The 25,394-nt window shown below is 49.4% G+C and overlaps 1 protein-coding gene across 1 annotated transcript in view; it reads right to left on the reverse strand.

The window, feature by feature from the left end:
• Zbtb7c (zinc finger and BTB domain containing 7C) overlaps window positions 1–21,150 on the reverse strand; it is a 241,222-nt gene extending 220,072 nt beyond the window's left edge. Inside the window, exon 1 of the mRNA XM_041639289.1 lies at window positions 21,103–21,150. The gene's annotated coding sequence lies outside the window, so the exon portion shown is untranslated. The remainder of the gene's footprint in view (window positions 1–21,102) is intronic.
• Window positions 21,151–25,394: the final 4,244 nt, after the last annotated feature.

The raw sequence follows: 25,394 nt of genomic DNA on the forward strand, positions 1-25,394 counted from the left end.
CTGATGGTAATAATCTTAGGGGTGTAGTGGCATTTTCTTTGTATTTTAATAAATAAAGCTTGCCTGAAGATCAGAGAGTAAAACAGCCCCACTGGCCAGCCTTACAGACCAGGCAATGCTAACACACACCTTTAATCTCAGTAGTCACACTAATTGCCACAGAAACTGGGCAGTGCATATCTTTAATCTCAGTGGTGCGCACCTTTAATCCCAGCCTAAAACGGGAGGAAACAGCTCTCAGTCACAGTCTCATTCTGAGATTCCTGGAGGTAGGATCGGACGGAGGACAAGGTAAGACCCAGTGGCTGGCTGTTTTGCTTTTCTAACCTTCAGGTTGAACCCCAATATCTAACTCTGGCTTTTTACTAATCGTGCTTCATGGGAGTCTGTTCTCATTTTATTCCTATTGCTGAGATAAAACACCCTGACCTGTCCCCTAAAGAACAAAGCAATTTATCTTATTACTTCCAGGTATATCAAGCCAGGAGGCCAAACAGGGACTCAGGAAGCTTCTTCCGTCAGATCCACAGTCGAGGACAGAGAGACATGGACGTGGCCAGGCTGCCTGCTTGCTTGCTCACTTCCCTTGCTCTTACACAGCTCAGGGTCCAGCCTATCAAATGGGGACACCCATGATGGGCCGTGTTTTCCTACATCAATTGACAACCAAGGCAGCCAGCTCCCCACAGACATGCCCACGATCAAGACAATTATTGAACAGAAACTCAACCCTCTCCCCAGGTGATTCTAAGTGGCGACATTTAAAACAAGCCTTCGCGGTGCCCCATCACAAATCTGCACCTACTCGGGTTTTCCTTTATTAACTTAATAAAGATAAATAGGAAAAGCTGCACCTTGACCCAAGTATTTCTTTACAGTGAGCCACCTGCCATTGCCAAGGTGCCTATTAAGTTGGCTTTCATCCGAAACCCAGAAGCTCAACTTTCAGGAGTGTCCCTCCTCCTTTGGCATCCCCAACCTGCTGCCATTCTGTCCATCTCCCAAGAACAGTGTGCGCATGTCCTCTGCGAAGCCAGGGAGGCCTTCCCTTACCCTTACTAACACACATGCAGCCTCTCTTGCTCAAGCAAAAAGAGCTCTCAGCTTATGCCCCTGGCACCCCAGCCTAGGAGCTGCTCAGGCTGTCCGGGTCACTTGCCCACGTGTCCATCCCACCTTCCCAGCACTAGCCTCACCCTGGAGGTTTATCTCACCTCCACCACCGCCACCTCACAGATGCAAATCTAGTCCACTCCCCCAGGCTGCAGATAAGTGACAGCCCTTCTATATCGCGGCATGGGACTCAGGTGGTTCTTTCTATAGAGAAAGCATGGGGCAACGCTAGCGACATAGTTTCCGGAGACAGATCACCTAGCTGCCAGCCCTGACTTGGCTGCTTCCTGCCAAGTGACTTCAATTCTCTGCACGCAGGTGAAAACCAAGGGATGATGGGACATCAGAGGTGGCAGAGGGCCTGGGGCACAGCAAATGCACCACCAGAGTTGGCACTTTTTATGTTCCTCTCCCCTAGGATATACCCAGCCACCTCTAGCTCCTAGGATGGTCTCAGTCACATTGGAGCAGTAGTGTTGTGAGCATCTCCCACATATTGGGAAGAATGCTGGTGTTGGTTAGGTCTTAGGGTTTTAAGAAAAAGACAAGTTCCTCTATGTTGTCAGGGGCACATGTTAGCTCACTCCGAGTCTTTACCACGGAGATGATATTGCCTGGGCTTTCCTCATTGTCCTCATCTGACACTTCCAGGGCTCTTCACAGACCCCAGACGCATTTTTCCTCCTTTTGTTACAGCCATCATTTCCCCATCCCCTTCTAAGAATGAACCTGAGGACCAGATTTCATAAGTGATTTATTCAGAATCACATGGTACCAAAGCACAAGCTCAAAAGGAAGCTACTCAAGTCCCAGCCCCAGCCCAGGAGGCAGCATTCACATGCTCACCATCCCATGGAGTTAGAGAGGGGATCAGCCCTGTTCCTAGCAAAACCCAGGGGCTTCAGGCCAGCAAGAACAGAGAGCAGTAGAGTTGCAAGGGAAGAGACCACGCCCATAATTCTGGGGCCTGTGGGGAATTAATTTGAGCACCTAAAACAAATTAATCCAGTGGAAGTGAGGGAAAGACCACAAGGCAGTGTTTTTAACCTGCTCCGCATTAGCTGAGATTCTGATGTTAATTGTCCCGTTTCCTTGATCCAACAGCACAGATGGTTGTGCCTGTAAGAAAGGCCCTGCATCGGAACCTGCATTCATAATGTTCCTAAGGACAGTCCCCAGGTCATCATCAAACAGAGCTGGACTTGAAGGGCCGAGGAGGCACGGAATACAGCTATCACCTCTCTGGGGCTCAACTCTGTCACAGAGAGATTCCTCTGTGAATTAGGCTGAGAGGTTTCATGGACAAAGACACAAGACATCCAGTTTCATTTGACTTTCAGCTAAAAGACAAACCAATTCTTCCTACACGTCTGTCCTGTGCGGTAAGCATTCTATGACCACACAAACTCTTCCCTGGTGCTCACCTGGAGTTCAAGTGTAACTGGAGATCCTGTTGCATCTGGGGCTCTGCCTCTGAGCACCAGCCAAGGAACAAAGTCACAGGGAGCCCCAGGGAGACAAGAAGGTGTGGTGGCTGCAAATCACAGCCAGGTGTACCAACAGCTGCTAGGCTAGGGCAGGAAATCAGGCGGCAGCTGGTGCAGGAACAGCGGGTTTTCCATTAGGTCTAAGTCCCAGCCCTTTCTGGAAGGCATCCCCAACTGAGCTTCATTGGAAATGAGAGATGGGGGAGCCCACAGGTGCTCACCACCAGGCTGGCCCACCTCCCGGAGACAGGCAGCTAGGAGCAGGGTGCATGCAGCAGGCAACTTGAGGTGCCTGCCCTGAACTCAGCTTTCACTCTTAATGAGCCATTTTCCAAGGACTTCACAGGAAGGCAGCAGGCATTGTGTGGGGCCAGCAGGGGACAGCTGAATTGTTGTTAATGGGCATGGGTCCCCTTGGCTCCCGCTTCTCACTAGCAGTCCACATAAGCCTCTTGGCATAAAAGGAGTCCTCGATGGAAGGTATGGTGATCCGGGCATAGTCACGCTCTCCTGTGCTCTTCTTGTCTATCAAAGTCTGCCTGGGGAAATGCCTTCAAGACTGCCAATTAAAGTAGGGCATGATGTGTGTGATTTCAGAGATCACTTGAGTGGGGACACCTCTGACCAAAGCATGTGATGGGAGCTTACCTGGGGGGAGCCCCAGTTGCTGGCAACATTTAGAACCTTGCCTGGACAGACTGGTGTGGGATTCTCAATTAGACTCGCAGGACTTAGGGGCTTCTGAAAATTCAAAACCCCAACAGGCCACAGGAAAGTGACAAAGTCCTCTGTGACCCCAGAGGAGTGTGAGCATAGGGATCATGGGTGTACTTCTCAGTGACCATCCATAGGAGTGTATGACCCCCAAGGTCATCTTACTTTCTTCTCCCCTCTACCAACCCTGTTCAAATGTGAAGTTCATTGATCTGGTGTTCCACGCAAGAGTTAACAGTTTGCCACCTACCCTACTTCCTATCTAGGGCCTCAGTTTCCTCATTTGGGGGTAGAGTGAAAAGTAAAGGGGTTGGCCCCCAAGCCCATCACCAGCAGGACTGTTAGCTCCCATGGTCACTCCAGGGTGGGAGGACCACAGGGTTTGACCCCACCCTACCAGCTGTGCAGTCTACAGACCAGATGACCTCCAGGGTCTGACCTAGCTTCATGTCCTGGCCCACAGTGGATCTCAAAATGGAAAGAGTTGTGCTGACCAAGAAGCAACCCTACATGTGAAGAGTAGACTTTGGGGTCCACTTACGCACTGGAGGCCACAGGGCAGCCCCACCCTCATTCTCACACCCCTGAACTTCTTGCCCTCTAGTGTAAGAGAGACAGCCGGATCAGTCAGATTCACGCTGGCCAAGGCTCCATATTCTCCCACCCAGACAACTCCCTTCCTGGAACACACTCTGCCTGCTGGGCCTCTGCAGAAGTCTCCCCAACTCCTCCTTTCCCCCTCTTGCAGATGGTGTAGAAGAAGTATTTTCCAAACAATGTTACTAAAAATCTTCCCAAAGAAAACAAACAGGGAGGCGAGGAGGGAAAGCGGAACAGGCGAGGGATGGAGCTGCGTTGGTAGGAAACTTGCATAGCATGATCAGAGCTCTGGCTCGCCTCCAGAACTGCATAAACTGGAAACAGTGGTGCACACCTTTAATACCAGCATTGGGGTCAGGGGTGGAGATGGAGAAGGAGGGAGGGGTAGAGGCGGGAGGATCTGAAATTCCAATTCAAGGTCATCATCAGCTACATCACATATTAAGACCAGCCTAGTATATATGAGACCTTGTTTAAAAAAGGAAAAGGACGGTTGGAGAGAAAGCGCTGTGGCTGAAAGTGTGTATATCCACACTTTCACACATTAACCCACACACAGAGACACAAGAGGGAGGGAGGGAGGGAGGGAGGGAGGGAGGGAGGGAGATTGTGAATAAAATGTCCCTTCCCTTCAAGGTAAGGAAGTAAAGGAGGCGTTACACAGGTTTCTGGGCCAAGTTACAAATACAAGAAGACATGGCAGAAGCGCCTGGGTCAGGAGCTAAAAGAGCAGAGGCAGTCTGTGCATAACAGGGTGAAGGAGGGAAGTAGGTAGACAGGTCACCTGGCCTCTGTCGAGTGACAAAGCGACAAGCCACTGGACATTCTCATAGGCACAGCTGGTTACTGCCCTGGGGAAGGAAAGCTGGAGCAAGGCCAAGATGCCAACCTAGAGACTGAAATAATCCAGGTGAAGATGACAGTTGGGGAGGGGAACTGGCTGACCCTGGATGTCACTGCAATGCACTGCCCATCTCCAGCATCTTTGGTAAAGGCCCTTCCCCAAAATAAAGCCCATTCAAATCACTACAGAATGAAACCCTCTGCCAAGTGCAGGAAGCGTGCTGGCAGCTGGCACTGTACCCCAGACCCGAATTTCAGTGTCTGCCTCATTGAGTAGTGCTATATCCAGTGTGCACTTATGGCTAGTCTGACCAGAGATGCTGGCTATCTGTGCAGCCAGAGGGGAGAGACAGTCCTTTCCTGCCCACGTCTGACAATCCCTGGATTTCCTCCCCAAGCTCCAACTGTTCCCTGAGGCCCTCATTACAGACAACCACAGATCCATATCTCTCATTGACAGCCCCAGAAGAAATGAAGAGACCACTGTGTCCAGAGTTCCACCCCCAGGCTTCTGGAATGGGTCTGTGAACCAGGCTGCCATTGGAGTTTGTTTAAAGACCCCAGTTCTAATTCTAATATGCAAGCAGGCCTGGGGACCACAGCCCACAAGCCTTCTCTAGCGCCCTGTGTCTTCCAGTTGTGATCCACAGGCTCCAAGCCTCTCTCTAGCCACTCGCTCTCCCAAGCAAAGCTCTGGGTGCAGCCTGTCTGCAGGATCTTTTAGCACTAGCTGAGCTAACTGCACTTGTGCAGGTAGACTGTGCCTGGCAAGGTATTTGTCACCTATCCCGCACCAGAGTTTAGGACCCAGAGACTTTCTGCCGAGCCATCCTACAGGCTTAGAGACAGGTTTAGACACCTAGTAGCCAGTGCTTCTGGAGGCCCCGGGAGCTTCTTCGCTTCTTCCGAGGCAGCCCAAAAAGCCCTGAGGCTCAGCTTCACTTAATCAGGGCTGCACTGGACTGGCTCCCAGCCCCAGCTCCTCCCCACTCTTGCTCCTTTAGGACTAGGACTTGAAATGCATTTTTATTAGACTTTTTCTAGGTGAAAATGGTGCTGGGCTGGGGGTGGAGAAGCTGGATGGAGTGTGAATTACACCTACCCAGCGTCCTCACACCTCCCAAGGGCAGCTGTAGCAGTCGGATTCTCTCTGGAAGAGCCGCTACAGCGGGGCTGCTCACACACGTGGAATCGCACCTCTGCTTCTGCGGCCCCGCCTCCATCTTTAAAGGCCCCCTGGATCAGAGGTGGGCGGAGCATACCGGAATCAAAGATGCCACTCAAAGGAAGGTTTCTTGTAGCCCAGAACACTGGCATATGCTCAGACTGCCCCCGTTGGAGCGGATCCTTGCTCGCAACAGCTACCTTTACACCCTCACTTTTCCGCACCTCCATCTCTGAGCTGTAAACAGGAGAGACCATTTTCTCCTCTGTGGGCTCTCTTGGACTCTCCCGCCCTCCGCTGGGTTAGTTTCCAGTGTACTTCATTCACCTGAAGGCCGGCTTTAATCCCTCAGCAAGGCTGCGCAACCTCAGCCCCACTTGCATTTTGGGTGTCATTGCGAGGGAGGGGGTACTCGTGCATGCGAGAATGCTCAGTAGCACCCCTACTCTGTCTACTCTATGCCATATCATCCCCTCCCTAGGTCCCTGACACTTGGAAAATGTCTGCAGCTATCAAAAGTTCCCTGGAGCAGGTCGGGCACTTGGCCTTGGCTGAGCAGCTCTGTGCTGTAGCCACGTGACTGGAGATGGCTGGAGGGCAAGGCTGTGTCCCTGCCGAGAGCTCAGTGGGTGGCAAGGATGGAAGCCCAAGATCTAAACGACTGTGTCAGGAAGTCACCCTCTCAGGACACAGTGTCATCCTTCAGCCTTTACTGGCTCTGGGAGCTAGCATGATGCTAAGTACTATGCCTGGATTTACGTCCTCCGTTCTCAATGTTCCTCTAGGGAAAGGAGAAACTGGTCCAGTTTCACAGATAGAGAAGCAGGCTTGAAGATAGGTAGATCTTTCAGGATCACTTAGCAGAAAGAGGCAAGCTGGCTCCAGAGCCCATGGACCAATCTACCGTGTCTGTTCTCCCACCCTAATAGTCAGTCGCTGCCTCTGAGTTCCCCTGCATCACCCCTCCCATTTGCCATTCTTTTTACATTGCTGCTGTGAGGGGCTCCTCACTGGGCTTCCTGTAATTCTCGCTCCTCAGGACACAGCTTGCCCATACTTGCTTCATTCAGAGAGTTTGCTTCTGCCACATTCAGGCTCTCTACTGGGAATCTGGGGTTCAGCTGTCAAAGAGAAATACATGGCTTTTGCATTCTAGTGAGGGGGAGACAGTAAACAGGCTTTGAGATATTTATTAAAAGGAAGGATGCTATGGTCTGTATGTCCGTATCCCCTCAAAATTCTTAGGTTGAAATCCTAATCCCTACATAATGGTATTATGAGCTGAGGATGCTGGCAGTGATTGTGTCCTGAGGGCAGAGTCTTTGTGCACAGGACAGGTATCCTCACAGAAGGCTCTAGTGAGCTGACTAGAGGAAACCATGTCAGGATACAGCCAGAGGAGCTGCCAGTGGAGGACATGGACATCAATCTGCTGGCTCCTTGTCTTTGGACTTCTCACCCTGCGGACTGTGAGTTCAGTGGTTTACGAGGCAAGGGCATAGTCTAAGGTGATGGGATTTCCAGGATTTCTAGACAAGGAGATGAAGCAAGCTGCAGCATGGTGCACACAGTAGCCTGTTTGGCTTTTTGTGTATTTGGTTTTTGGAGTCAGATCCCCCTTTGTGTGTAGCCCAGTCTGACACAGAACTTATTTTATAAAAGAGACTGGCCTGGACCTAGCAGCTGTCCTCTTGCCTCTGCCTCTCAAGTGCTAGGATTGCAGGTGTGAGCCACAGGCCTGGCTCAATAATAGAAGGTTATCTTATGCATGATAAATTAGAAATTAAACACACAGACACACATTCAAATCTCTGTGTTTTAGCGTGCATGCATGTGCACGCAGACACACACACACAAATACTGGAAGAATACAACAAAACCTACTATTTTGGCATCCTGTTACAGAAGCCCAAATGGTCTAAGTCATGCGATAATGCCAAAATTCATTCAGTGGGACCTCACATAGAACTGATATCTAGGGAAGCAAACGCTGGGCTGTTCTCTAGGGGTGGGCCAGGGTTAACCTGGAACGATGTCACTGCAGGGAAAGAGCTGAGCACTCACATCCCTAGGCAGGGAGGCACTGCTGTTCTAGAAGCCAAAAAGAAGAGGGTTAGGAGGGAGGCTGACAGATGAGCAAGGCTGGTGAGCCCTGGTAACATTCGTTCTTCTCCACCTCCACCCAAAGGCAGCAGGGGCCCTAGTGTTTCCGCTGCTGTGCGAGGAACATGGGATGAAAGCGCGATGAGGAAGCCTGCTGAGTGACAGGGAAAGGTGGTGGCTGTCTGGATGTCATGGAGACACCAGGACTGAAAAGCAGTGTAAGATCCCAGAAGCACTTACTGAGTAGAGGGTGCAGGGAATGGGTGGGCTGAAGCTGGCGTGGCCTCGCTGTTTGCTGCAAGAGTCAGTTTCCGAAATGTAACCACACAGAGTTCCCAACAAGTACACAGAGTTTGCAGGAGCTGTGTAGGATTGCTCTCCTGGCTGATGACCTGCTAACGGACCAAGATGAAATTCTCTTTCAAGGTTCCTGATAGACTCGGACATTTCCTGAACACCAGCAGGCCCACAGTGACAAAAACACAGGCCCACAGTCCTGGAAAGAGCCCACATGAGAAAATCGTAAGTGGTTATTACAATTACCGCATGGCATCTGACAAGGTCACAGTCAAAGGTAGGGCTGTGGGTGCCTGCAATCCACTCTCAATGCTCTGGGGCGGCTGGCTGTTGCATTGATTCTTCTCCACACGGAAGCTAAATCGCGGTGCTAATGTGGAGCGCGTGTGAAATATTCCTTTTTCACGCACTGGTGAGGAAAGGCCTTCACAGCCTGCAGCCAAATGGGTGTGATCGCATGTGAAGGCGTGTGCACACAGAATCAAGGTTTGAGCAGAAAGCACTCTAGGTGACAGGACACACAGGCAAGGCCCAGGTGGCGACAGGGACATCATACTATTCAGAGATAATTATGATGGCAATTATGACTAAATAATTAACTTGTTCATAGATAATGTATACTCTACCTGCTTCTAGCAAGGACTTAGGTCGTTTTGTAATTAAATATACACAAACAAAATAGTTCAGATGGATATCAAAGCAAACAAATCACAGTTTTTCATAGCAAAAAGAAAACTGGACATGGCCAACAAATACAGGGCATGCATACAGTGGCGGATTGCTACACAGAGGGTCTAAAGAAGTGCTATGTGTATGATTGTGGAGCAATTACAAGGACACATAGTTAAGGAAATAAAAATCAAGGTATTCTATGAAGTTTTCAGTAGGCTCTATTCTCTATGGAAAAATGAACACTAGGACTAGGCATTCAGATTTCTGCATTCTCCTAGCACACGGAAGCATTAGAGGGGTAGACCACCACGCAACACCAACGGTAACCTGCAGCAGCTACAGGGACAGGGATGAGAGCAATTGAAACAGAGGTAAGGAAATGCCTATATACCTCTGGGCAGTACAACATTTCTGATGTATGGTTGCTTTTTAAAACACAGTCTGACGAGGTGACCCAGGCTGGCCTAGAACTCACCACCTACCAGAGTCTACCTTCAGAGGCTGGGGTCACACATGGCACTGTCGTGCCTGGCCCAGCATTTTGATTTTGAGCTATAACTCTAATTCAATTCAACACGAGGAGATGTTTACATAGACCCTCTGTGTAGTAATCCGACACTGTATGCATGCTATGAAATGTAGTATATAACTAGATCTCATATTTGCATAATATGGAGTTATTTTCTAGACCTGTGATACAAACGGATGCTAAAACAGATTTATATGGATATAAATCAAATAGTAACCCCCAAATCACCTTCACTCAGTTGAATATTATTATATGGTTTTAATTTCTTCTGTGTTTGTGTCCCTTTTGTAACCAGAGCTAAGGTCTTCCTGACTGATGGCAAGCTCTCTACACTCTGTTGGTTGACCTTCAGTCAAAGGCTCATGGGAAACTCCTCTTCCAACCCATCTGAGAGTACCAGAAGGCCAGCGGGAACTTGTGACTGTCTCCCTTAGCACCCTACAGTGAGTGGGGCTAAGGACTTTCTCCAGACTCAAACCCCTGTGGTTGTACCCTTACTCTCTGTGACCTTCAAATAGGATCATGAAGTTGGGTTTCCTTTCTAAGTCAATAAAAGGAGAAATAGAATGGTGGGAGAGAGTTGGTACGTGTGGCAGTTTGAATGTGAACTCTTTTCCTGTGAAACCTCTTGAGTCTGACCCCAACAGTTCAGATAGCTCAGTACCTCTATCCTCCATGTTCCTGCAGGTATGCCCATTAAGCAGTGTTTAAACTGCTTTCCTAACCCAAACTACCAAAGTCCAAACTCCCCCAAGCAAAAAGATGGTTGGGCCTATCTTAGCAATACCCCAGTCCCTGACACCAACTGCTGTCTTAGTTAAGGTTTCTGTTGCTGTGAAGAGACACCATGACCATGGCAACTCTTATAAAGGAAAACATTTAATTAGGATAACTTGCTTACAGCTCAGAGGTTCAGTCCATTACCATTATGGTGGGACATGGCAATATGTAAGCAGACACGGTACTGGAGAAGTAGCTTAAAGTCTTACATCTTGCAGGCAACAGGAAAAGGTCTGAGGGCCACACTGAGCAAAGCTTGAGCAAAAGAAACCTCAAAGTCTGCCTTCACAAGGACACACATCCTCCAGCAAGGCCATATTTATTCCAACAAGGCCACACTTCCTAATAGTGCCACGACCTATGAGCTTGTGGGGGGGCTATGCATTCAAATTACCACCATAAGAAAACAAAGAAGGGAGGGAATGTCTTTGTTAGGGTTTCTATTGCTGTAACCAAAAGCAACTGGGGGGGGGGGGGTATTTCAGCTTAGAGTTGTAGTCTAGCATAGAGGGAAGTCAAGGCAGCAACCTGGAGGCAGAAGTTGAAGCAGACTCCATGGAAAAGTGCTCACAGGCCAATATGGTAGAGGTATTTTCTCAACTGCAGTTCCCTCTTAAATGACTCTAGCTTGTGTCAAGGAGGAGGGAGGGAGAGAGGGGAAGAAGGATCGACAGAGTAAAGGAAAAGAAAAGGCAAGCAGGTATATTTGGTGCTGCAGAACTCATTCGCAACTGCCAGGTCAATACTACCACTTCCTTCCTAAATGTCAGCCACTGATGGATGGAAGGTTCCAGGCAAGTGTCCACGTAAAGATGAACCATCTTTAACATCGCAGCCCAGAGTGAGTGCTGAATCTCAAATCTCAGTGCAGTGAGTGGGACAGTCAGTGCCTGGCTGGGTCACCCCAGAAGTCTTCTGACTTTATCCACAGGATAAGGAGACCACTAACTCCAAAGGTAGCAGGGCACCAGGGAGGCTTCCTCCAGGAGTGTCCCTCTAACAGGATAACCACCCTGTCTCCCAGTCAGCTAGAAAGGCAGGCTGCACATGAATCAATGAACAAATATTGCTAACTTGCCAATCATTTTTAAGTTGGTCATGCAGCTCGCTCAGTGGGAAAAGCAGAGCAAGTCTCCAGCTCTTCTACGCCACATTGGGACGGGGTAGGGCTGCTAGGCCAGGAATCTAGCTGCTAATGTCTCTCCCACCTACCCACAATGTATGCTGACACATGTTTTGTTACTCTGAACGTTGTCCTTTAGACCCAGTTTCTGGGGTGGGGGTGTGCATAAGTGAATGTACAAGCAGATGCTTTTTAATGTTTGACTAATTGTTCACACTCAAAAAACCTGTGTGTGCATTGTCCATTAAACCATCTCTTTGCAGTTAAAGGTGTCAGCTCCTTCCTGTTCCCAGGAATGGAAATGAGGTTCAGGATAGCTTGTGTCTCTTGGTGGCAGAGATGGGAGAAGCAAAAACTGAATGTTGCTGAGGGCCCTGAAACCAAAACCTTTGTCACCACCACAATGCAAGGAGAGAGACATGGTCCTCCATATCACACTTGAGAACACACATGCTCTCTTGTTTCAGGTAGGTTCACAAGTGGGTAAAACGTTGGGCCAGATGCTATAAAAGTCTCATCCAAAAACAGCAGGACTAAAATCTGTCTGTCCAGGGCTACCAACGGCAGGTCTGGAAATCCAGGCACAGGCAAGGACACCAGATCCACTTTGCTGCATACCTGCCCCAATATGACTCTCTCCACAGCCTTGGCTTTCATTTATACCATACAAATGAGAGGACACCATCACCATAGGCCTGGAAACGACCAGTGTTAGTGACTCCATGAGCCAGGAGAACCAGTAGTGCACCAAGCAGCTCTCTGCGCCCAGGAAATCAAGCCCTCAAGCCCACTTCCTGGGTGCCTCACCTCCTTTCCTCCCCACTTAAACCAATGCTACCCCACTCCCAAGTGACTTTGTCTTTGAGTGGTCTGCTTGCACTTGAGGAGTTGCTTGATGATGCTGGTGTCCAAATCATACTACGTTCCTCTGTGTCTGTGATTAAAGAGAGGGCAAGAGTGAAGAAACATGGATGGTTAATGCTGTGGGATAATGCTCTTATATACTGTAAAGTTCGTCACTCGTGTTGGTTTAATAAAATGCTGATTGGCCAGGTGCCAGGTAGGAAGTATAGGCAGGGCAACCAGACTAGGAGAATTCTGGAAAGAGGAAAGGCAGAGTCAGTCACCAGTCAGATGCAGAGGAGGCAAGATAAGAATGCCTTACTGAGAAAAGGTACCAAGTCACATTGCTAAACATAGATAAGAATTGTGGGTTAATTTAAGTTATAAGAGTTAGTTAACAATAAGCCTGAGCTAATAGGCCAAATAGTTTATAATTAGTATCAGCTTCCATGTGTTTCTTTGGGACTGAACGGCTGTGGCAGCAAGTGGGACAGAAACTTCCGTCTACAGCTTAACCCTAGACCCTACTGGGAAACAGGTAGAGACAGCAAAGGAAAAACGATGGGAGAGGCCAGAAGGGCCAGGCAGAAGATCATCAACCCTGCTCTGCACAGGGAGGGCTTGGATGCCCAAGTCCTATCATGCAGGAATGTACACAGTTTATGAACTGGGCTGCAGGATAGGTGTGGGTATCAAGACAAGAGGCAGTAGAGGTACTACAACTGAGATCCTTATCAGAAACAGTGTGTGGATCCCAGTCAGTGTCACCTATCCTAGCGACGACCATCACAGATCATCCTAAGAGTAATACCAATTCGCCCTGAATCAGGACCATTTGTTTCTCCACATCAGAGTGGTTTTTCCCAGTCTACTGCTGACTCCCTTGCAGCCCCAACCCTACCATGAGCTCCCAAAGCAGGGAATTTACCTTACTGCACCGTATGGTGGTGTGTGGCACCTACTGAACCATCCTCCCAGTAGTGCTGCACAGCAGCCTGCACACACGCCTTCCACACGATGTAGGATGGCACTCTGTCACGGAGCCCAGCTGTGCAAACATGCAAGCAAATGTGTGCAGACTGGGGAGTCTTCAGGAATCAGCACCAACTATACTCACAAGTCACCCTTTGATCCTGGGTGTTTCACTGTACAGAACCATTCTTGTGAGGTTTATATACAGCAGGTGATCTGAAACTCATTTAACTGATGAAAAGACTGAGGACCAAAAGGCTTGAGTGTTTGCTCAGTAGCTCCTGGTGCATAGAAGAGCTCTGGACCCTGGCGGGACATCTCTCCAATTCTTCCACTCTTTTAAGATTATTTTTAATACCTGGGTGGTACTATCATCCCTTTCTCACTGTATCCAGCTACCTAGTCCTTAGCATAGCTGACAATGGCCCATGGGTTTGCAGGGAGAGAGACTGTTCTCTTTGATCTGCTGTTTTTTCCCATTCTAGAATTTTGCTCTGGAAATATCTTTGGCACACAACTGACCCTTTTTTAATGATTTCATGGAGACCTTCCTCTACCATCCAGCTCCACAGTTCTAGCAGCCCACCCTCCCCTAGTCTGCCTCTCGACCACCAGACAAATGGGAGAGCTTGTCCTCCCAGCAGGCTAGGCTCTCCCAAGGAGGCCATGGAGGAAGTCCAAGCTGAAGCCCCTGGGATCTTCTTCCCACTTTCAGAAGATAAGTCAGAATCTCAAGGAGAACAACACAGGGTTGAACATGATAAATATGCATCCCCCAAATTTTAAAAACCAAATCGCACAAATCAAGCTCCTTCTGAGAGGCTCATATGGCGGGGGTCTCTAGAGCTCCAATCAGCATAATTAAATAGGAAGATCTCTCTGGGATTGATTGTGCATTGCATGTTTTTTTTTCCTCATCTGAGGGCCATTTCAGCGAGATGATTTTAAGCTAATAAGAACCCCCAAATTAGAAACTAATTAAGGAGATGGGAAATACAAATGTTTTTGTTTTTAGTTGGGCACTATTTTTATCAGAAGAATCATGAAAAATTAAAATTGTTAAGTACATGTATGAAGGTTGTCAGTCAAGGGCAATGTGGCTTTCTGCCTCTCTATTTAGTAAAATCTGAGGTAACATATGGGTAGCTGCTCCCTCTGGGCCCTCAGGAAGCATCACAGACTGATTCTGCAAAGAGTGTGGAAAGGGAGTGACCACAGTTTTCACCAGTCTCAGGCCATGATCCTCTTCTTTCTAGATTCAGGTGCACCTGGACACAGGGTGACGTCATGGACCCAAACTTCTGCTGTGGGACAATGGACTGGACGGGACAGAAACTACTGCAAACAAATGGCACCAACGTGGACAACTATATCCACATAAAACCTGAGTAACTCTAGACACAAAAGAACAGAGTTAAGTACAGCTTCTTGGTAGCAGCACTTTCTCAGGTGGGCTCTCTTTGCTAGAGGCAAGTGTGTCTCGTTTAAGAGAGGCTTCCTGACTCAGCTTTAGCTGTAAAAGCCTTGCAGCCCTTTTAAGAGAATCTGCCACAAAACACTTAAATGGTGTTTATGAATAGCCTACAGCATGCTTCTTGGTGGTGGCAGGGACCTTGAAACTCCATAGAGTTGTGGCAATAAACATGGCTCTGGCCAGTACCCTGTCACTTGTATTGTTTTAATAAAATGCTGATTGGCCAGTAGCCAGGCAGGAAGTATAGGTGGGGTGACCAGGCAGGAAGTAGGGGCAGGGCAACAAGAACAGGAGAATTTTGGGAAGAGGAAAAGGTCAGTCTGCAGTCATTACCCAGATGCAGAGGAAGCAAGTTGAGGATGCCTTGCTGATAAAAGGTACCAAGCCACATGGCTAGCACAGACAAGAATTATGGGTTAATGTAGGATATAAGAGTTAATAAGAAGCCTGAGCTAATAGGCCAAGCAGTTTATAATTAATGTAGGCCTCTGTGTGTTTCTTTGGGACTGAAGGCTGTGGGACCTGGCAGGACAGAAACCTCTGTCAACACACTTCCTCACATCCGTTTAGTGCTGAGGGACATTAAACCACAGAAGTTTAGAGATGTGCACAGGGCCACACCGTAACCTAAGAATAGTCAGACTAGCTCTCTTGTCTACATGTGCTGGATTTCGTGACACCCTCCCTCACACACTGCCACCCAAGTGTGCTAGACCACCATCTAAAGCAGCCAGCCAACCACAGGTCTTAGAAGATTCTTTTCAGATTCACAAAAACTCAAAAGCTTGGGACTAGGCAAACACGGCAGGAGGCAGACACCTGCTGGGATTCAGTAGAGGACCTCTATTCTAAAATAGCACAAATTCCACCACAGTGCACATCAGAGGCCCCTTGCTCCACTACACATGGTCCAGAGTGCTCAACCTGGAGGGTGCAGTTCAGAGCCAGAGGCCTAGCAAGTATCCATTTGCTTTAGGCTTCACCCTCACAACCCATGCCCAGCTCCTTTACACGGTGCCTACCTACATCTCCTGACCCCATTCTCTCCACACCAGGCAGGACACCCATCTGCCCACACTACAGACGCAGGAAGACCTGCAGGGCTCCCCAAGATTCACAGCCTTGCTCTGTACAGAAGGGCAGATTGTGAGCGACCATAATGACCTGAATGAATTCACACCCATCAGGACTGGCTAGAGCACCCACCTAGCAGGGTGAGAAAATAAAGATGTCACAGAAAATAAAGATGTTGGTCACTACTAACACAGGACTCTCACCCTCACACACACCCAGAGGAGAAAGAAGGGAGGAGTTCCTTGAGTGGATCTCAGCCTGGAGGTGGAGCACCAGGTAGGAGCACTCTATGGAGAGGACACTGCCTAGAGCATAGCCTGGTATTGCAAGGGGAGAGAAGAAACACCTTCTAAATCAGGAACATGGAATGAAGGCAGACGTTTCATCTCAGCTCTCAGGCCAGTCAACCTTTGGAGGAACCCAGGGTCTCATAAACACTTGCTATTTCTACAAAAGCCTTCCTCGCCCAGGAGCTCGTGTGAGTCTCAAAAAAAAACCCAGAAGGCAAACTGTATTTAATGCATTCTTTGGATGGAGCCTGTGCATAGGGGAACTTGACCTTGTGGCGTTCCAGAGACACATGTAGGACACTGTGTTAATAAAAACACAGCAATTACTGCCTTCTGCTATTGCTGGGTGCCAGGGGCAACTGCAGATGATAGCCACAGAATAATAAGTGTCCCTTGCCCCCCATTCCCAGAGAGAGCGGCCATATTTTTTGACAGTGAAATATGGGCTTTCTTATCCTAAGGAGCTCCATCTTTATGGGCTGTGGAGGGAGGGATTGAGTCCTTGATTCAAAGGCTGAGACCAGAAGAGCAAGGACTGAAGGGAAACTCTTGCTGATGGGCGACTGCGTGGGACCCCAAGATAATAGGATGACTTGGACCCCACACTGCCTGACAGCCTTTGCTTTACTGGGTGCACTTTGGCAATGGTGATACCCTAGAAAGGGTGGACACAGCCTATTCCAGATAGCTGGGGGCTGAAACTTCCCCAAGGTCTGAGTTGCAAAGCCCCAAGGTTCTCATGTACTGGAAGGGAGAACTACAGAATTATATAAATGCCTGCAAGGAATTCTGCCAACCTTAATCCATAAAGGAACTCACATTTGTTTCCATTTGATTTACAAAAATAAAACGAATTATTTCTTGACACCACCTGTCACACAGCAATTACTCACCATTTTATTTAGTCCTCATGGTTACCTGACATGATAGAGGTGAAGCGCTGACTGCTTTTGGGGGCAGTTTAGAAACTGACTGAAGTCAGTCTCGAACTCACAAGTGGCAGAGACTTGAGTCAACAATCTGGAGACCTGGGAGCCAGGCTGGTTCCAGAGAACACAGTCACCATTGTTAGGAAGAGGCAAGAGACGTCTCTTGTTAGCAAGGCATGGTGGCTCCTACCTGGAATCTTAGAACTTGGGAGGTGGAGGCAGGAGGATTAGGAATTTAAGGTCATCTTCAGCTGCATAGTGAGACCAAATAGGGCTACATAAGACCCTGTCTTTAAAAAAAAAAAAAAAGACATCTCTTCTCTCTTCCGCAAATCTCTCTAGAGACACACTATAGATGTTCTGTAAGAAGGCTGCCCAACAGTAAATTCTGTTATTGTTTGGCTCCGGACCTACCTAGCCTTTAGTTGCTCCTTGGAAAGAGATTCTAGATTCTACAACTGTCTTGGGCAATCCAGTAGCCACCAGACACCTATGGCCATTGAGTTCTTGAAATGTGGCCAGTCCTAACTGAGATGGGCCATTAAGTATAAAATACATCTAGTATGTCAGAGCCTCTGTAGGAACAAGAATAACACATCTTCTTTGTAATTGTGTATTGATTACATGTTGAAGATACAGTGGTTAGGACATACTGAGTTAAATGAAACACCTTGTTGAAATCAATTACACTAGTTAATTTCTCTGTTTTCCAATATGGCTACTAACAAATTTAACGAGCCTGTTGTGGCTTATACCCATGGCTGGTCCCAATCTCCAGACCAATCTTGGCTTCTATGAACCCCCTTCCCCAATACTGAGAAAAACTACATGGAATGAAGGGAGGCAAATGCTACAAGAATTCTGAGCGTGTTCTCTCTGCTAAGCATTTCTCCGAATTCCTGGCTGCCTCTCCTGACTCCTGCCTTCCTCTGAGCCCAGCTTCTGTCCCAGCACTCAACATATGCTTAGCAGGTCTGAATGCTAGGCTCTACTGTGAGCCCCATTCCTGTGGCAGGAGCACCTCTGATAGTCAGGCTTGTAAATTTGTCCTCTTCCAGAAGTCCCAGGTAGAGCGAACTTCTCCAAGCCCCACTCTGACCCCATGAGAGTCCAATAATAAAATAATATAAAAAATAATAAAAATAATAAAATGTGCTTTACATACTCTCTATTTGTTTCACTCTCCTGAGCCACCAGAGCAAGGCTGTCTTTCCCTCATTTGAAGATGGTGTCTGGAGATGCTTGAGGCCTGGACCTGCTTCTGTGCTATCCCCTCTACCCCATGTGAGGCCACGACACCAATCTGACACAAGCTAGGGTCATTCAGGAAGAGGGGACTGCAATGGATTAATTCAAATGCTGCAGGATCCCTAGATCCCTGGCAGCTGCAACAGCAGAAATGCTGAAGATCCCCGAGCAACGGCAGTGGGACATGTGGCAGCAGGCAGCAAACAGCGTATCCTGAGAGCAGCCAGTCCCAGGCAGGGATGGCGTAGTTCCCCAAGCAGCTGTAGCAGGCCACGAGGAGAGACAGACGGATGGGCACACTACTAGACCATACCGCAGGTCTCCGAAGGCAGCTGGTCCTGGGCAGGGAGCCATGTGGCAGGTGAGAGACAGGCAGATAGGCATGCCATGCAGAGTGAGGTTGGATATTTATTTACTGGGTTATGGAGGGGGAAGGGAGAAAGGAAGAAGAGGAGAGAGAGAGAGAGAGAGAGAGAGAGAGAGAGAAAGAGGAGAAGAGAAGAGAAGAGAAGAGAAGAGAAGAGAAGAGAAGGAGAGAGAAGGGAGAAATGGAAGCTGCTTCTCCAAAAGGGAGACAGAAAAGGAGGAGACTCAGGCTGCAAGCAGGTAGATCAGCCTGCCTCAGCAGATGGTGGAGGTGTGGCTTGTCTCTTAAAGAGACAGGACAGACCATTACAGGGACCTCAAATGAGAAAATGCCCCCAGCACATTAGTATGTAAGCAAGCCTGTTGGGGGCACTTTCTTAATTAATTACTGATTGATATGGGTGATACCACCTCCTGGGTTTGTGATCCTGGAGGGTATAAAAAAAAGCAGGCTGAGCAAGCCATAAGGAGCAAGCCAGTAAGCAACACCCCTCCATGACCTCTGCATCAGTTCCTGCCTCCAGGTTTCTGCCTTGACTTCCTGGCCTGACTTCCCTGGATAACAGACTATAAGCTATAGGATGAGACAAGCCCTTTCTTCCCCAAGTTGATTTTGGCCATGGTGTTTTGTCAGAGAAGTGGAAACCCAAACTAATCTTGCCCTCTGAAGTTCTGGCTTCGGAGCCTGTAACTTCCATATTAACCGTTAAATGTTCAATGTCCTCCAAAAGCTCAAGCATTTGAAGACTCAGTCCCCAGCTGCAATGCTGTTTTGTGAGGCTATAGAACCTTTGAGGTAGGAGGCCAGCTGATGTAGGGCCACAGTAGTATGGTTTGGGGTCAATACCCTAGCTCTGGTTCCAGTCCAAGCTCTGTGCTTTCTCATTCACACAGATAATAAGCATTCACGCAGATTGTGATGACACAATCCTATCCCGCCGTGATAAACTATATCCTCAAGCCATGAGCCAAAATAAACCCTTCCTATCTCAGGCTGTTTCTGTCAGTTGCTTGGTCTCTGTGACTGAAAAGTAACTAATAAGGTAAGTGCTTGGTAAACATTGCTTAATCAGTTTGACGCAGCTAGGATCCCTGGAAACGCGCACTAAGAGAACCCTAGCCCATCCCTGCAGGGCAGGATTTTTGTTGCCTCCACTCGGCCCCCACTTTTCTCCCACGAAACATCCTTCTCAGAGTCAGCCCTCCCCAGTCCCCTGTCCAGTCTGAAATGTGTAGATCAGCTGCTCCACCAAGAGCAGGAACGCTGACAGTGATGCTCAGAACCAGAGAGCTGCCTCCCCTCCCCCGCCCCAAGGCTCAGCCAGTCCCCACTGTTCCCAGTACTCAAGTTCCTTTTCTTTCCACTCCCTCCAGTAGGTGGGGGTCCAGTGGCACCCCCACCCATGGCCTATAACCTATCCATTTCCTAGAGAGGGGCTTAGCTTGCTAAATTCCTTCAGGGCATTCTTTGATTTAAAGCAAGGCCACCCAGGAGTCCTAATGTTCTGCCCCTCCCCAGCCCTTGGCTCTGACTGAGACCTCAACCCGTGTCTGAACTAGACAGAATCTGCCACACCCTCTAGGGCCTCCTGTTGTTAGCTGCTGGCCTTTCTCCCATTGCCCCAGGTCATTTCCCAAGACTTCAAGCTATTTTTGCTTCTGTCTCGGCCATCTTTGTTCCCCGCGGGGAGGCTGCCAGAGCGACACCCTCATGGTATACATGGTACAGACCAAACAACCAATCATAACAGTTTTGTGGTGGCATTTCCAGCCCTGTTGGCCCCTTGCCCTTCTAAGTTTCAAGAGGTCGAGCCTTCTAGGTCCTAGAGATCTACCTGATGTTTCCTGCTTTAGCTAAATCCTGGAATTAACTGCTAGACCCAAAGAATCTGCTAGACCCTGTGTGTCCCTCTATATCCTACACCTGACCCCCACCCCCAGGCACTTTCAGTCCTCCCCTGCTTGCTTAGGCACCCTTGAAGGGACAGATAGGCACAGTCCACTTCTCTATTTTTCGTGAGCAAAATTCTAGGTGTCTGAACCAAGGTGGTCCCAAGGTGCAGAGCCCCAGATCTACTCCCTCAGGGTACATAAGAGCTCCTTTGTCCTTTGTTACCTCAATTTCCTCGCTGACATAACCTCCCCATTTCTTGCAGGAACTCATGACAATAGTGACTTTTTGATGTGTACTCTGAATCCCTCCAATAAGATATGCTACATGCATAACCACGGTGCTAGGCCTTCCTTCCCACATAGGAAGTGAACTCTGCTGATGCTAAATCTTTTGGTACCTGGCTTCAACAAGCACATGGGTGAAAACAAATAACTCTAAGGTGTCCATCTATCATCTTATCAGGCTTCATGGGCTTAGTTCGCACAGTTATCTTCTCGAGGCTGACACTGTACGCCGAATACAGGCTGATATATTTCCCTACCTGCCATATCACTGATAACGGATAGCCCAGCTTCAGGTTCATTACCTGTCATTACACCACGTGCATGTCGCTGGGGGCCAGAGCATCAATCCCTCTTGAGTCACTCCAGTGGTGCAGCCTCCCAGTCGGAGCTCCAGGTCCCAGGAGCTGTGGCTCACTGCTCAGCCCTGGGTAAGCCCCATGCCATTCTCTCTTCCACTTCCGGCTGGCCTAATCTTCCGGGATGGGGTAACTCGAGCTCCTGGCTGCTTCAGAGGGGATCTGCAAAGAGAACAGAGGTCTCCATCACAACCAGACCCAGACATACAAGTCCAGGTGTGAACTGTTCTGGAGTCTTCTACCCAGCCTCTTATTGGTCTTTATTATTCGATCCCACAGTGCCTGGTAGCTATGCCATGTAGAGTTCCCACTGAGCGTGCTCTGACCACAGGTTCAACATATGATGTTCATGCAAGCACACATGCACGCGCGCACTCACACACACACATACACACATACACATGCATGCATGTACGCACCCACTATTCCTGATTTCTTACCTCTGCATACTTCTTTCTATCTACTTGAAAGACTCCCTTTTCAACCAGGTGTCCACCTGTTAGTGGTCATGCAGGCTTCAATTTAGACCCAATAGGAGCCCTGAGCTGTCCCAGTGTTCTGGGAGAGGAAGGAAATAGGTGCTCTCACTCCACCAATGGGAAGGGCAAAGAACAGGACATTCCTTTACTCACCAAATCCTGGGGCAAGGCTTTGGGGTGCTGGAGGCTGGGGGCTCCAGGAAGACCACCCTACCCATAGCCCATGATGAATGTCTTTCCAGCCCTTCATCTCAAAGGAAGAGACAGGAAAAGAGATATAGCTCCCCCGCCCCCCAGCACAAGGGACAAAGACACTGACACTGGTTCCCCTGAATCCTGGCATTCCAGAGTCAAGATTGTGGGCCATACTCTGCAAGGAAGAGTCATGAGGCTTCCACGGCAACTGCACCGCCTGCTCTGAACACTGGGACCACTGGGACGGCAGCCCTGTCCCTCTCAACAGGTAAGGACAGCTGCTCACATAGCTGAGACCCACCCAGGGTCCTCTCAGCCTCAGTGGATCAGCTGCTGAGAAGATGCTATGGACAGAGAATGAAAGCCCGGGCGACCAGCACTTCAGAAAGAGGATGCACCATGCCCTGGGTGCAGGTAGTGAAGGAACCAGAGCACACACGTTCTTCCCTCCGGCCTGTATAGACTATTGAAGCAAGATGATGACAATGACTTAGATTGCGCCCTAGAAATTGCCTTTCCACCCTGTTTTATAGTAGGTCCACGAAGCGTTATTTCAAAGATGAGGAAATAGAAGCACAGAGAGGTTGAGATGACTGTTGAACGTCACAGAGTAAGTTGGAGAAAGTCAAGGCTGGTATTTCCAACTTCAATTTGTCATGTTTTCCCAGGAAGTATTCCTGTGCTAGGCTAATTTCATCTAAATGTCAAGTCATCCCCAGAGGATGAGGGCTGAGTGAGAACGAAGCAAGAGGCCACTCGTCCTGTTAGGGAGCAGGTAAGACAGTCATGCCTTTGGTCTCTTCTCCAAAGGTAAGTCTAAGGAGAGCAAGGAGAGACAAGGGTGAGGCTGAGAAGCAGGAAAACGGGCTGGAGAGGTGGTGTGGCAGCTGAAGCATCTCGAGCCCAAGGAGAACTGGTCACGATCAAGTGCTGCATAACCACCAGCCTCCCAGCTACCTCTCCACAGTTCTGCACCGAGGGCCTCCTGTAAGAGGCGGCAAGCAGCATGGTGGGCATAGAGTCGTTTTGGACGGCAGGATGGATACTCTTCTTCCCTTTGAAGGGCATGTCTATGCTCCATATGCTATCCTGCATATGTGATCTATTCCTGAGAACTGAAAAGGAGAAGGATAATCCCACAGGACTCTGCCCATGTGAAGAAAGGGCCCCCACTCTGGACAACAGCTTCTCAGCTTGATTCTGAAGCAGCTCTGCCACTGGCACACAGGGCTTTTTCACCGAGGTCATCCTTCCCTGACCACGGCAGTCAGGGCTAGCCTGATTCTGGAGCAAGCATCACAGATGCAAGCCAGTCAGGGCAGGTAGTAGATGCTGGTTGAGACAGGAAGATGACCCCAGACAACAATGGCTCCAAGTAGCTCATGTAGCCCCTCATGCCTGCCTGCAGCCAGCAGAGGTCCAGGCACAACACAATAGACCACAGGAAGGAACAAAAACCAGTGCCTAGTACTAGCGGTACTTTCTGAGTGTGCACTGTGTGTACAGGTGCAGTGGGGGAAGGGAAGAAGCTGCCCTCAGAAAGCAGGTCACTATCCTGGCCCACTGATGACACCATCACCTGGATCATCTGGTGCTAGACTGACAGCAAACGGTGGAACAGCCACATCTTTGCTGACGCGTGTGTGTGTGTGTGTGTGTGTGTGTGTGTGCACGCACTGCGTGTGCGCGCACACAGAAACAGCACGTCCTGGCCCTCCTGTGGGGTGGGGCTGAAACATATTCACAGCAGATGGTGCTGTCACCCTCTCTCCAGGATTCTCATTCCTAATTATCTGTGCTGTCAGCCAAACAATTAACCCTCAAAGAAAAATTGCAATGTCCACCCCCAACCATATGAAAAGGCAATTTTCCCAAGGGCGAGCGATACCTAGGGCAGCCTTGTGCTCGGCTCCAGATCTCACCATCCTCTGGCCTTGGAGGCCTATCGCTGGCTTTGAGGCCATCTCCCCACTTCCTTTGACCCTGAGATGGTTCCTGTAAAAGGAGGAGCTGATCCCAACCACCACCCCCACCCCACCCCACCCCCACACACAGAGCTACCATCGTACATTTGTTCAGTCGTGGGACATTTTCCATGTCTCCTCAGTCACCCTGACCCTTTTCAGAGTTCTTGCCTGGGATGAGAGGGGAGGGGCAAAAGGCAGAAATCCCCTTGATACATTTAGATTCTTTCAGAAAATGGGACTATAGGAAAGCAGCCTCTTCTCCCACAAGAATCTGAAGAGCAAGGCGCTAAGGCAGAGCTGCAGAGGGGCGGGTGGTGTGATATACCTCGAGAGAAGAAAGCCCGTTTCCACCGCTCTATCTCTCAGGTCTCACGGCCACCACCGGGCAGGTGCAGAGCGTGTCCCTGTAGGTGTTCATTAAACAGCAGAGAAGGGCATCGGGTCTGAAGAGAGAGTGCTCACAGGACTGAGACGGTGTCCGTCAGCTAAGGGGCTACTGGGGAAAGTCCGATCTTTGAGTCGACATCATCCATCACCATGCTCTGACATGAAAAGCAGAAGGTTCTTCAGGAAGCACAGGCCGTGCTTTGGGGATGACAGCCCTTCTGGCTGCTTTTCACCGATGCCATCAGAGAGACTGAGGGTCCAGCCCTTCACACAGGGAAGGAGCAGGCCTGGTACGTGTGGCCTCGGTCTTACCCCACAGATTAGGGCAGTCGGAGCAAAAAGGATTGGCAAGACAGGGGCACAGTCTGGCCCACTGAAAGTCAGAAAACCCCTTCTGAGGCAGGGGGATGCCCTAGGCACCCAGGGAGGAGTGCAGAAAGTGGGTAGATGGCAGACCAGGAGGTGGAACTCCTTTCTCACCGCCATTTGCTCGGCCCAAGCCTTGGGACAGTTTTTTCTCCTGTTCCCTGTGATTCCCTGTCTACCTGCACATAGCCCTCTGTGCCCAAGGGGCACAGGTTCCCACAGCCCCTCCACACAGGGGCCATGATTATAGTCATAGAGGAAATTGCCCACTTAGAATGTGTTTGTAGACAGCACATATGAATATCCCCCCCCCCCCGCAGGGCCCATGTGGGACAGACGCCAAAGTCTGGCTAGAGACATTTCTAAATATGAGTTTGGCACCAAGAGTCAGGTTCCCAGACCTCCTTGGCCCAGGAGACCCTGCCAGGATTCTCCAGGCGGTTTGAGAGAGAGCTGGGTCAGTGGGATCAGGAGACAACCAGGCGGTGGGAAGCATGGCCCCAGCCCCTGTAAGCCCCACAGCCTTGTTAAAAGGAAGAAAAAGGATTACCCAGCGCTCCATGCCTGATCAATTGCCCACAATCCTTGCAGTGGGGATGAGAACGCCACTGGCTTCTCAAATGTGCATGGATTAAAAATACACAAATGGAATCTTTTTTTCTACCCCTCTCCTCAACCCCCCGAAGCCTGGGATGCTTGTTAAAAATAGCCTTGCTGTGGCAGGGATCCTGCACAGCCCGATGGCTGGCAGGAAAGTGAAGGCGCCATTGGAGAGGAGGACTTTGTTAAGTGGCTGCCCTTGCAAAGAGGGGTAGGGAAAGTCCCGGAGGAAGGCTGGAGGAAG

This window comes from Microtus oregoni, unplaced genomic scaffold (genome assembly GCF_018167655.1).
Source record: "Microtus oregoni isolate MIOR12 unplaced genomic scaffold, Mior012 000057F_ref0000458, whole genome shotgun sequence".
Classification (NCBI taxonomy): domain Eukaryota; kingdom Metazoa; phylum Chordata; class Mammalia; order Rodentia; family Cricetidae; genus Microtus; species Microtus oregoni.